The 13,191-nt window shown below is 44.1% G+C and overlaps 1 protein-coding gene across 2 annotated transcripts in view; it reads right to left on the bottom strand.

The window, feature by feature from the left end:
• The window catches only part of LOC139323931 (protein FAM169B-like), a 159,793-nt gene that overhangs the window by 85,625 nt on the left and 60,977 nt on the right, over positions 1-13,191 (bottom strand). The gene's annotated exons all lie outside the window — the stretch shown is intronic.

Here is a 13,191-nt window from a genome sequence, read left to right as displayed (position 1 = left end):
TTTCCCCATCTGACATATGACGGCGGTGGCCAGGGGGGCTTTCTATCAGGTTCGCCTGATTCGCCAGTTGCAGCCCTTTCTGGATTGCAACACCTTGCGCACGGTCACTCACGCCCTTGTCACCTCCGGACTGGACTACTGTAATGCTCTGTACATGGGGCTCCCCTTGAAAAGCACTCGGAGGCTCCAATTGGTCCAGAATGCGGCCGCGCGGGTAGTTATGGGCACAACTCGTTGTGCCCACATGACACCCCTCCTGCGTGAGCTGCACTGGCTCCCAGTGGTCTTCCGGGTGCGATTCAAGGTGTTGGTTACCACCTTTAAAGCGCTCCATGGCATTGGACCTGGGTACCTTCGAGACCGTCTTCTGCCACCAATAGCCTCCCACCGACCAGTCCGTTCCCACAGAGAGGGTCTCCTGAGGGTGCCGTCGGCCAAATTATGGCGACACCCAGGGGGAGGGCCTTCTCTGTGGGAACCCCTGCCCTTTGGAATGAACTGCCCCCAGAAATGCGTAAGATCTCCGACCTCCGTGTATTTCGCTGTGCCCTCAAAACCTTGTTGTTCTGCCAGGCCGGGCTATCAATGTAAAGATTTTAATTGGTTTTAAATGTGGGATTTTAAATTTGGGGGTTTTATAATCGAGCCAATTATTTAATAATTTTAATTATTTTTAAATTTTGTTTGTCTTTGGGCTTTTAATCAGGCTGTACACCGCCCTGAGTCCTTCGGGAGAAGGCGGTATAGAAATAAAATTATTTTTTTTTTTATTATTATTATTATTATTATTATTATTATTATTATTATTATTAATTATTATTTATTATTATTATTAATAATAATAATAATTATTATTTATTATTATTATTATTATTATTATTATTATTATTATTATTATTATTATTATTATTATTATTGTTATTATTTTCTGACAGATTGGTTGAACAGAAACCCCAGATCCTGGTTTCATAGAGCTTGGGTGAGGTTCCAAATGTGTCCACGGATGGCAAATGATGTCCATTCAACGTGGCTGGAACTGAGGTCGTAGAGAGAGAGAGATCAACTCTCCAATCCTGCCTACAGGCTCTTCCAACTGGTGCTAATTACCCGAGATACATTTTTTTTTTTTAATTTGATTTATATGCTGCCTTCTCCGAAGACTCAGGGCGGCTTACAATGCGTTAAGCAATAGCCTTCATACTTTTGTATATTTATACAAAGTCAGCTTATTGCCCCCACAAACTGGGTCCTCATTTCACCTACCTTAGAAAGGATGGAAGGCTGAGTCAACCTTGAGCCTTGGAGAGATTCGAACCAGCAGTAAATTGCAGGCAGCTGTGTTAATAACAGGGTGCTTAGACCACTGTACTATCAAGGCTCTTATATGCATGCATCTAACATACACACATACACACTAGCTTCCTGAGTACATGACTTCCTAGAATGTTGTTGGAAGCCCATTCGGTCTTGGAATCAACTATTGTGATTCCAAAATCAACGAAGAAGCTCTCTGAATTTGGTTTTGTTACCCAGCTAAGTAACTTCTTCATGCCCTGAAAATATTACCTAACCATAATGAAACATCTGCAAGAAAACAACCAAGCTCAGAGAGCACATCAAGGACTCCACAATTCAACCGTGAGCTACACAGACTCTCTTTGATTCAACAAGAATTTGGTGCGTTGCAGATCCGCTGTTTCCCACAAGTTGAAGTACCCCTGGTACTCCTTTGTGTAATGACCCCCCTCTCAACACAACATCAAGTGCTCACGTTGTGCGCACGTTGAATTTCCTCTCAGCTGAATTCCTTCGGTGGCCTTCATAGGTATCTGTAAAGAATGAACAAGCCTATTTCTAGGGCAACCAAAACACCCTTGCAACAAGAAATTAATTGCCAAGAATGGTTAATATGACAGGAGACTACATAAAACCCTATTATATTTCTTTGTGATTCTATTCAGTAGTGTATACTATTGCTGCATTCAAAGGCCAGGCCGATCTCCCGGGGTAAATTGCTACATTAGTTTGACATTTCTGGCTCCAATTAACCTTACATTTGAGCTATTTTCCGAGATATATTTTTTTTCCTCCTTCCCTCGTCAGAATTTGTGAGAAGGTTAGACATTCACCCTCCCGATGCCGTTACAATTGTTGATATACAAGCTCACGGATAAGCTGCAAAGATCCTTCTCTACTCACCCCAGGTAAACGTGCTAAATCTTGTATAAAATGGGAGTTGGAGCTATCAGATTATGTACAGGCGGGAGACATGCATTTCGACCTCTGCCGCAACTCCCTTGTAACACTGCAGGCAACTCAACCTGGGAAAAAGTTACAGGAATTGGGTATGTCTAGTTTAAAGAAAAGAAGGACTCGGGGTGACAGGATAGCAGTGTTCCAATATTTGAGGGGAAGGGCTGCCAGAAAGAATAGAATAGAATAGAATAGAATAGAATAGAATAGAATAGAATAGAATAGAATAGAATAGAATAGAATAGAATAGAATAGAATAGAATAGAATAGAATAGAATATAGGATAGGATAGGATAGGATAGGATAGGATAGGATATAGAATAGAATAGAATAGAATAGAATAGAATAGAATAGAATAGAATAGAATAGAATAGAATAGAATAGAATAGAACAGAACAGAATAGCAACAGCAATATAGAGTAGAGTAGAGTAGAGTAGAGTAGGGTAGGGTAGGGTAGGGTAGGGTAGGGTAGGGTAGGGTAGAATCGAGTCGAGTCGAGTCGAGTCGAGTCGAGTCGAATAGAATAGAATAGAATAGAATAGAATAGAATAGAATAGAATAGAATAGAATAGAATAGAATAGAATAGAATAGAATAGAATAGAATAGAATAGAAGCTGGAAGGGACCTTGGGGGTCTTCTAGTCCAACTCCCTGCTTAGGCAGGAAACCCTACCATTTTAGACAAATGGTTATCCAATCTCCAGTCTCGGAGCATTCACAACTTCTGGAGGCAAGTTGTTCCACTGATTGTTCTAACTATCAGGAAATTTCTTCTTACTTCTAGGTTGCTTCTCTCCTTGATTAGTTTCCATCCATTGCTTCTTGTCCTACCCTCAGGAGCTTTGGAGAATAGCTTGACTGCCTCTTCTTTGGGGCAGCCCCTGAGATCTTGTCTTGCCTTCAGGTGCTTTGGAGAGGGTCAACCTATTCTCCAAAGCACCTGACAGCAGGACAAGAAACAATGGATGGAAACTCATCAAGGAGAGAAGCAACCTAGAACTAAGGAGAAACTTCCTAACAGAGAGAACAATTAACCAGTGAAACAGTTTGCCTCCAGAAGTTGTGGGTGCTCCATCACTGGACACTTTTAAGGAGAGACTGCACAGGCAGCTGTCTGAAATGTTATAGGGCTGTGATGGCGAACCCATGGCACACGAGCCGTCGCCCCAGTTCAGCTCTGCGGTACATGCGCGCATGCCTCCCACTGGCCAGCTGGTCTTCGGGTATCTGCTGCGCATGCGGGGGGCATGTGTGAGGGGCCACGGATGTACGTGTGGGGGGTGGGGCACATGCAGGGGGTTCGTGCATTCGTGGGGGTGGGGGTGCATGCACGGGGGCTGCTTGTGCATTGCATTTTGGGGGTCGGGCGCATGTACATACATTTGAGCGCACACGTGTGTGCTTTGGGCACTCGGTCCCGAAAACGTTAGCCATCACTGGTATAGGGTCTCCAACTTGAGCAGGGGGTTATTTTTGCAAAGGCGGCTAAATCTATTTTACTACGCATGTTGCTTTTAAAAGCAGCCGTCACACGCTTTGTTCCCTACCAAACCCCTATGTCATATCTTAATCCATTAACTCCCGCTTAAAGTTGTTAACTCTTCTATTTTCCATAAAGGCATCTCGATCTACTGTATATTATTGGATACGAATGGCTGCCGCTGAAAACACTTTGTAACATCCTAGGCAATTTATGTAGGAATTAGTCTTACAACACAGAACATTGCATGCCCACTAAAGCAGGAATGACAGATGGAAAGGAAAAAAAACCCTGTCAATTTCGATTTCTCTCCACGTCTCCATTTGGTAAGTATTTTAAGTTCAACTGTGTGCATTATATTTAAACACCGGTATACGTTCCAATCTCTGCATTTTTGTGCAATTTTGCCTACGGGCTCTATTTTTCCAGACAAACCTCCCAAAGATAATGCATTTCTTAAAGCGTTATTTTGAATCGATGTCTGAGCTTTATTATAAATCGTGGGAAAGATTATTGGCAAACCTCCTTATTCAATCCACAGAAAATTTATTTATTTATTTAAAACACTTAACGTAGCTATTGTATCGCATTCTTGGCAGTCGCCAATCAAAAATGAAGACGGTATCAATAACAAAACCAAATAATATACTGTATCTCTATTATAACCGCTTGAATCTGGATGCGAGGAATATCTAGTTCATACATCATATTTACATTATGGTTGCATGGATTTTTTTGACCCAATATGGAATGAAGTCCCAAAGGTGTTTTTTTTTTAAGAGGCAACTGGAGTTTCTTGTTTTGTTGTTGTTTTAAGATGTTTCGCTTCTCATCCAAGAAGCTTCTTCAGCTCTGACTGGATGGTGGAGAAGAAAAACAAAAGAAGTCCAGTTGCCTCTTGAAAATGCACCTTTGGGACAACAATGACCTGGAGCTCCATAGAGGGTTAGCTGTGCACTTTGGGACAAATAACCTTTGAATAGTGTGGGAATATGAATGGATTTCCAGGAAAAATTGCAGACTACAGGAGCCATTTGTGCTTCAGTTTGAGATGGAGACAACACAGACTCATCTTCAACAGCCTGCACCTGTCTTCAACAGGGAAGGGACAGAGGGCAGAAAGCATCCTGCAGAAAGCACAGTTCCACAACATAGTCCTTTCAGCAGTGCCAAGAAGGCTCCACATCCATTTGCACCACTCAGGTGACCCCGAGGACACAGACAAACCTCCAAGTGGCCTCAAGGACCCTCTAAAAGGATGCAAATGACCAGCTGTCTGCAAGGAGTATTAATCCTTCCGTTCCCCACCATCTAGTCAAAACTGAAGAAGCTTCTTGGATGAGAAGCGAAATGTCTTCAGAGAAAAACAAGGAAGTCCAGTTGCCTCTTGAAAAAGCACCTTTGGGACAACCAGGACCTGGAGGACTGAGAATCTCCAGAGACACCCAAAATGGGAGCAGATTGCCTTATTAGGATATTTCTTTTTCTTTCTTTTTTCTTTTTCTTTCTTTCCTTTTTTTTCTTTTTCTTTTCTCTCCCTTCCCTTCCTTTTGTTTTCCTCTCCCTCCCTCTTTCCTCCCCTTTCCTCTTTTCTCATTTCTCTTTTTTCTCTTCTCTTCTTTCTTCTCTCTCCTTTTTCTTTCTCTTTTTCTTTCTTTTGCTTTTCTCTCCCTTCCCTTCCTTTTGTTTTCCTGTCCCTCCCTTTCCTTTCCTCTTTTCTCTTTTCTCTTCTCCTTTCTTTCTTCTCTCTCTCCTTTTTCTCTTTCTTTCTTTTTCTTTTTTCTTTTCTTTCCCTTCCCTTCCTTTTGTTTTCCTCTCCCTCCCTTTCCTTTCCTTTCCTCTTTTCTCATTTCTCTTCTTTATTTTTTTCTTTCTTTTGCTTTTCTCTCCCTTCTCTTCCTTTTGTTTTCCTGTCCCTCCCTCCCTTTCCTTTCCTCTTTTCTCTTCTCTTTTCTCTTCTCTTCTCCTTTCTTTCTTCTCTCTCCTTTTTCTCTTTCTTTCTTTTTCTTTTTCTTTTCTCTCCCTTCCCTTCCTTTTGTTTTCCTCTCCCTCCCTCTTTCCTTTCCTTTCCTTTCCTCTTTTCTCATTTCTCTTCTTTCTTCTCTCTCTCCTTTTTCTTTCTTTCTTTTTCTTTCTTTCTTTTTCTTTCTTTTTCTTTTCTCTCCCTTCCCTTCCTTTTGTTTTCCTCTCCCTCCCTTTCCTTTCCTTTCCTCTTTTCTCTTTTCTCATTTCTCTTCTCTCTTCTCTTTTCTTTCTTTCTTTCTTTCTTCTCTCTCTCCTTTCTCTTTCTCTTTCTTTCTTTTGCTTTCTTTTTCTTTTCTCTCCCTTCCCTTCCTTTTGTTTTCCTCTCCCTCCCTTTCCTTTCCTTTTTTCTCAATTTCTCTTCTCTTCTCTTCTCTTCTTTCTTTCTTCTTTCTTTCTTTCTTTCTTTCTTTCTTTCTTTCTTTCTTTCTTTCTTTCTTTCTTTCCTTCCTTCCTTCCTTCCTTCCTTCCTTCCTTCCTTCCTTCCTTCCTTCTCTTCCCAATCTAGCCTACAGTCCTGGGTGTCGAATAAAACTGCTGGTGCTGCTGCTGGTAAATAAGTCTCTTGCTGTTGCTATGACAGTTGCACTGTCCCAGGGCCATGCGATCGCCATTTCCAGTCTTCCCAGATGGCTTTCAACAAGCAAAGTAAATGGGGAAGTCAGATTCACTTAGTGACTGCCATGATTCACTTAACAATCATGGCAAAACAATCATAAAATCTGGAACTCATTTAAAAACTGCCAAATTTAGCAATGGAAATTCTGGGCTTATAAATTGAGGATTACCTGTACATTCTTCCTCATTCATTGCCTTCTCACCTCTTTCTCACTATAGACTTAGAACAGGGGTCGGCAACCTTAAACACTCATAGAGCCACAAAGGCCCTAACCGGAAGCCCCCCGTTCAATTCTGGAGCCAACCGGATGTCCGGTTCCCCCACCATAGAGTCTCCTCCTAGCGCAGTGGCCATTTTCCTCTCCCTATCCTAACTGAAAGCCCTATCAATTGTGGAGCTGACTAGCGACAGGGAGCCACAGCAGAGGGATGAAAGAGCCACATGCGGCTCCAGAGCTGCAGGTTGCTGATGCCTGATTTAGAAGAACTTAGACTTAGAACTTTGTCACTTTGAATGTATACTAATCGGCATACATTAAAATGAAATTGCATTGCATCCAGCTCTCAAAGGGTCACCGCCTCCAATATACCCTACATAAAATTAATTAATTAATTAATTAATTAATTAATAGCAATGGCACTTATATACCGCTTCACAGTGCTTTACAGCCCTCTCTAAGCAGTCAACAGAGTCAGCATCTTGCCTCCAACAATCTGGGTCCTCTTTTTACCCACCTCGGAAGGACGGAAGGCCGAGTCAACCTTGAGCCTGGTGAGATTCGAACTGCCAAGTTGCAGGCAGCCAGCAGTCAGCAGAAGTAGCCTGCAGTACCGCACTTTAACCACTGTGCCACCGTGGCTCTTATTTCATAAATAAATATGCACGTAGCCACATACCCACATATATTATATGACACTATTTTCCCGTTTCCTCAACACAGACAAAAGAATAATTTTGGGGGCAAAGCCAGGTTATTGCCATCTCAGGATCTGGATGTGCTTCTGCCAGTTCTAAATCTATCTCTTTGCCCTTTGCCTGGCATTTTGCAAAGATGCAACCAGAGAAAAAGCCAGGGAAACCCGAGAATATATAAGGCAACAGAGAAAGCTGAATTTTCTCACACAGAGTGGCTCTCAAGATGCATTTCATTCCCCCACAAAATCCAGGGATTAATTTTATACAGTGGTACCTTGATACTCATTGTTAATTGGCCCCAGGAGACGCCAAATAATTTTTTCCCCATAATGAATACTGGTAGTCCTCAATTTACGACCACAATGGAATCCAAAATTTATGTTGCTGAGTGAGAAATTTGTTAAGAGAGTTTTGCCCCATTTTACAACCTTTCTGGCCACAGTTGTTAAGTGAATCTCTGCAGTGGTTAAGTTAGGAATACGGTCATTAAGTGAATCTGGCTTCCCCATTGACTTGGCTTGTCAGAAGGTCGCGAAAAGGGATCACGTGACCCTGGGACACTCCAACCGTCATAAATGTGAGTCAGTTGTCAAGCAACTGCATATAGATCACATCAGCATGAGGACGCTGCAATGCCTTTTGTGTGAAAAATCGTCATAAATCACTTTTTTTAGTGCCATGGTAACTTCAAATGGTCACTAAATAAACTGTTGTAAGTCAAGGACGACCTGTAATGTCAGCCGACACTGATAAGTTCTCGCTTGTGTGTCGAGTACCAAACAAACAATGAGTACCGGGACAAAAAAGTTTTGCATCAAAATGCATTGAGGACCAAATTTGATGCGTTTCAAAGCAGTTGAGTACCAAGGTAAGACTGTACTTTCCTTGCTCTAAGCCTCACCATCTGTTCAGCTCTGAAGCAAGTTTAGACCAAAGTATTTCGCACAAACAAAATGCTATGTAACACATGTGGTTCCCAACACACATCTATAAAGAGAGAGTCTTTTAAAATTGAAAGCATCTTTCAGTCTCTATAGCAGCGGTGTCAAACTGGATTTCTTTGAGGGCCGGATCAGCATTGTAGTTCTCCTCCATGGGCCCCGGTGGGGGGGGGGGGATGACGGGACAGACACCTCCTGCAGCACCCTGCTGGCCAAAACAGGGCACGGGGGGGGGGGCACACACAGCCCCCTCTACGCCGTTTTCAGCCTGTACAGCCTCCTGCAGCACTTTTACCGGCCAAAACAGGTCACAGAGCCCCCCAGTGGCCTGTTTTTGGCCTTCACAACCTCCTGCAGCACCTTGCTTGCCAAAACAGGGCACAGGGAGGCACACACAGCCCCCTCTACCCCATTTTTGGCCTGTAGGGCCTACTGCAGCACTTTACTGGCCAAAACAGGGTGCAGAGCCCCTCACCCCTGTGGCCCGTTTTTGGCCTCCACAGCCTCCTGCAGCACTCTGCTGGCTGAAAATGGGCCACAGGGGGCCCCTTTTCAGCCAGCAATGTGCTGCAGGAGGCCGTGGAGGCCAAAAATGGGCCACTGGGGCCCCGCATGTAGCCCGTTTTAGCCAGCAGAGGCACCGCAGGCCGGTCCTTTGATATTCCCAGGCCGGCCCCACGGGCTGGATTTAAGGACCCTGCGGGCCGGATCCAGCCCCCGGGCCTTGAGTTTGACACCCCTGCTCTATAGCATCAGTGCAAATAAATCCCAAAAAGCCAGTTCAGTTCTGAGCTGCATCAACAAGAGGATAGGATCAAGATCACGGGACGTGGTAGTACCACTTTATAACGGGACGTGGTAGTACCACTTTATAATGCCTTGGTTAAGATCATGCTTGGAATATTATATCCAATTCTGGACACTGCAATACAAAAAAAGATGTTGAGACTCTGGAAAGAGTGCAGAGAAGAGCAACGAAGATATTAGGGGCCTGAAGAGGCTAAACTGTGTGATGAAAGATTGAGGGAACGAGGCATGCCTAGCCTATCGAAGAGAAGGATTAGCAAACACATGTCCTTCCAGGACTTGTGAGGCTGTCACAGACAAGAAATCAACTTATTCTCCAAAGCACCAGAAGCAATGGTGCAAGACAAGAAGCAACGGGTGGAAGATTATTAAAGACAGATCCAACCTAGAATTAAATTTCCTGACAGTGAGAACAATTAATTAGTGGAATGATTTGCCTCCAGAAGTTGTGGGTGCTTCATCACTGGAGATTTTTAAGAACAAAGTAACAGAGTTGGAGGGACCTTGGAGGTCTTCTAGTCCAACCCCCCTACTCAAACAGGAAATCCTATTCCATTTCAGACAAATGGCTGTCCAGTCTCTTTTTAAAAGCCTCCAGTGATGGAGCTTCTGGAGGCAAATCATTCCACTGATCGTTATCACTGTCAGAAAATTTATCTTTAGTTCAAGGTCGGTTCTTCCTTCAGGTGCTTTGGAGAATAGCTTGACTCCCTCTTCTTTGTGGAAACCCCTGAGATATCGGAACACTGCTATCATGTGTCCCCTAGTCCTTCTTTTCATTAAACTAGACCTGCCTAGTTCCTGCAACCGTTCATCTGTTTTAGCCTCAGCTATTTGTCCAGAATGTTATAGGGCCATAATGATGAACCTATGGCACGTGTGTCCCATGTGGCACGTGGAGTCATATCTATGGGCACACGAGCATTGCCCTAGCTCAGCTCCAGTGTGCATGCGCGCGCCAGCCAATTGATTTTGGGCCTTCTAGGCCCACCAGAAGTCAGGAAAAAGCCGTTTTTGTCCTCCCCAGGTTCCTAGAAAGGCTCTGGAGCCTGGGGACGGCAAAAAATGGGCCTACCGGGCCCATCGTGCCATCACGTGCCAAAAGTGGGGGGTGCACGGGGGTGGGGCAGAGTGGGGCATTGAGTTATGGGTGTGGGCACATGAGGGCGCGACTCCCCGCACGACCCCCACTTTTGGCACGCAACGGCAAAAAGGTTAGCCATCACTGTTATAGGTCTCTTGTTTGAGCTGAGGTTGGACCAGCAAGGTCCCTTCCAATGTTATTATTCTATGTTCTATTAACTCCCGAATTGCTTCGTTTTCTGAGATTAGCCGAGGTAACCTAGATATCTGGCTGCAATGAACTCCCTTATTCAAGATAGACCACAAGTATCTTCCGCACCTTGAATTTAATTACTGTTATAGACCTTCAAGATTGTTTTCAAGTGCTGAGGCCTCACCAACCATACTTTGGTGCCATGTCTGCCTTTGATCGCCAGGTGCTACGCAGAAGCTACAAAAATAAAGACAGTGCAGAGCGCAAAACATTGCTTTATTTAATATGCTTAAGATGTGTTTAATATACTTCGCGAGGATGAAAAAAGAAAACAGAGCAAAGAGAGAAAAAGTTCACAGCCTCTATTTTGGGGGGGGGGCAGGGAGGAAATTAAATAAATTCAAATAAAGTGCAATACCACCACCTTGTGACCAAGATTAAAAAGTTCATCCTTTTCCTCCTTTAAAAAGCAGGAGCTGACGAACGTTTTCAGAACAAGGAATCTTTTCAAGCTAATGAATGGGGAGTTTTGCCTGATTTAGATTACCTGAAATTAATAGCATCTCCAAAGCTTTTCTCCAGAATGCAATTAATGATTTGCCACCAAGGAGTGAGGATCCCAAAATCTTTTAGTTTGGATTTTCAAAATAACTTCAGAGTGAGATGGTTCTCCTCCTAATCTATGCTGAGCCAACCCTGCCATTTTTTATAGTTCCCTCCTATGACACGGTGGCTCAGTGGCTAAGACATTGAGCTTGTCAATCAAAAGGTCGGCAGTTCAGTGGTTCGAATCCCTAGTGCCGCATAATGGGGTGAGCTCCCGTTACTTGTCCCAGCTTCTGCCAACCTAGCAATTCGAAAGCACATAAAAAAAATGCAAGTAGAAAAATAGGGACCACATTTGGTGGGAAGGTAACAGCGTTCCATGCGCCTTTGGCGTTTAGTCATGCCGGCCACATGACCACGGAGACGTCTTCAGGCAGCGCTGGTTCTTCCGTTTTGAAACGGAGATGAGCATACACACCCGAGTCGGGAACGACTAGCACGCATATTCGAGGGGAACCTTTACCTTTACCTAATACGCTTTAGATTAATTATCCATCTAGTGGCTTATTTTACTTTAAATTAATAGACTGAATGGCACTGACAATGTTTGTACTTATGCTGTTTGGCTGATTAGCAGACCTAATGAACTTTACAAACCATGCTAGCTCAGTTTAGAAGACCATGAATTACGAAGGTTTCACTACGTTGAATTCCAGATACATTTGCATTCTTTTTTTCCTTTTGTTGAGATTCACAAAAGCTCACTGATCTACTATCCTCTGTTCCCCAGATCAGAAGTATTAATTCTTCCTACAAAGTACTGTAGAAAGTTAGCACCCACCCCTCTCCTAGAAGAATGAAATATTTTAGGAAATATTTAAAAGGCAAAATATTATATTTCCCCTAAAAGAGAAATAGAAATCTTAAGGGAGACAGAAACTCAGAGCTTCAGCTCCCTGCCCCCAGGAGATATTTGGTTCCCATCGAGAAGGACTGAGCCATCCTATCTACAAAACAGAAGACCTTCAGCTCCAGGATGAGGGGATTAAGATAGGACCCTCCAGGACATAATAGGATTATCTAGCAGGAGGGCTCACTGCGTTGCAAAATCACCTGGGGACATTGTATCACCCTCCAGGCTTCAAACAAACTTATCTCAGACAAACTCCTAGCATGGGTGTCTGACTACAGCCAATAGGATACATTTCTTGCACAGGAACAGGAAGCTCAAGGGCAAGGCCCAAGAGAAGGTATAAATAACCCTCACTCTCCACTCCATGTGGTCAACTGCACCAGGACCATGTGCTTGATGGTTCTGCTCCGTTAAAACATCTTTCCAATCAGCCTCCATGTTTCCAGTTTCTTTCTTGCTAAGCGCGCGCTTAGCAAACCAGTTGTTAAACTGGTAAGATCCCATCCCTGGAGCATGAGTCCATGAAGCAAGGAAGAAGCAGTGAGTCCACAAAGTAAGTAACAACGCTCTGAGTCCACGAAGCAAGGAAGAAGCAAGCAGTCCTGCAAATTCCAAATGTCTTCAACAGCACACAAAACTCTACAAATTCAGCATTTGTTCCCAACAAATTCCCCCTCCCCACAGCATCTCCTTAAAACTCAGTCCCCAGGTGTGCCTTGTGAAGAGGGGTGGGGCTCTCTCCTCCCTAGTCATTGGGTCAGTCTGTGTTGTTTCCGCCTTCTCTCCACTCTCTGTGCTCGGGGATCAGGAGGGGGCGGTCCTTGCTCATTGCCTGAGCTCCATCGCTCCTTGTTTCCACTGCCTGTCCTCTGTTGGTCGTCCTGGCCCTGACCCTCCCTGCTAACAAGCCGCCCCAATTCTGAGGGGTCCTGGGCCTGCCTCAGCCTGCTCCTCCCCACATTCCTCCGAAGCCAACGAAGTTGCCCCCTCTATTTCCAACGGCTCCAGCTCCGGCTCATCCTCCTCTGCAGATTCAGGCTCTGACAGGGTCATGACAAAAAGTGACAACCAGCACCTTGAATTGCACCTGGAAGCAGGCTGATGGATTTTGAACCAAGTGGAGCTTCTGGATGCTTTTCAAGGGCAGCCCCATGTCGAGCGTGTTGCAATAGTCAAGACGGGAGGTGACTAGGACATACATGATCTTATGGTCATCATAAGAAAAATGCAATGCATGTGCAATATTTCCAAATATGAACATTGTCTCATTCATGCTTTATAATGGCTCTGTTAAACAGGTCATTTTAATGGAACCTGTGTCACAACAGCCTTGGTAGTACAGTGGTCTAAGGCACCCTGTTATTAAGCTGGTTATTAAGATCAGCTGCCTGCAATTACTGCAGGTTCGAATCTCGCCA

The sequence above is a fragment of the Pituophis catenifer genome, unplaced genomic scaffold (assembly GCF_029215685.1).
Source record: "Pituophis catenifer annectens isolate HBS135680 unplaced genomic scaffold, rPitCat1.0.hap2 SCAF_14, whole genome shotgun sequence".
In the NCBI taxonomy this organism is placed as follows: domain Eukaryota; kingdom Metazoa; phylum Chordata; class Lepidosauria; order Squamata; family Colubridae; genus Pituophis; species Pituophis catenifer.
This window is presented reverse-complemented; position numbering and strand designations above follow the sequence as displayed.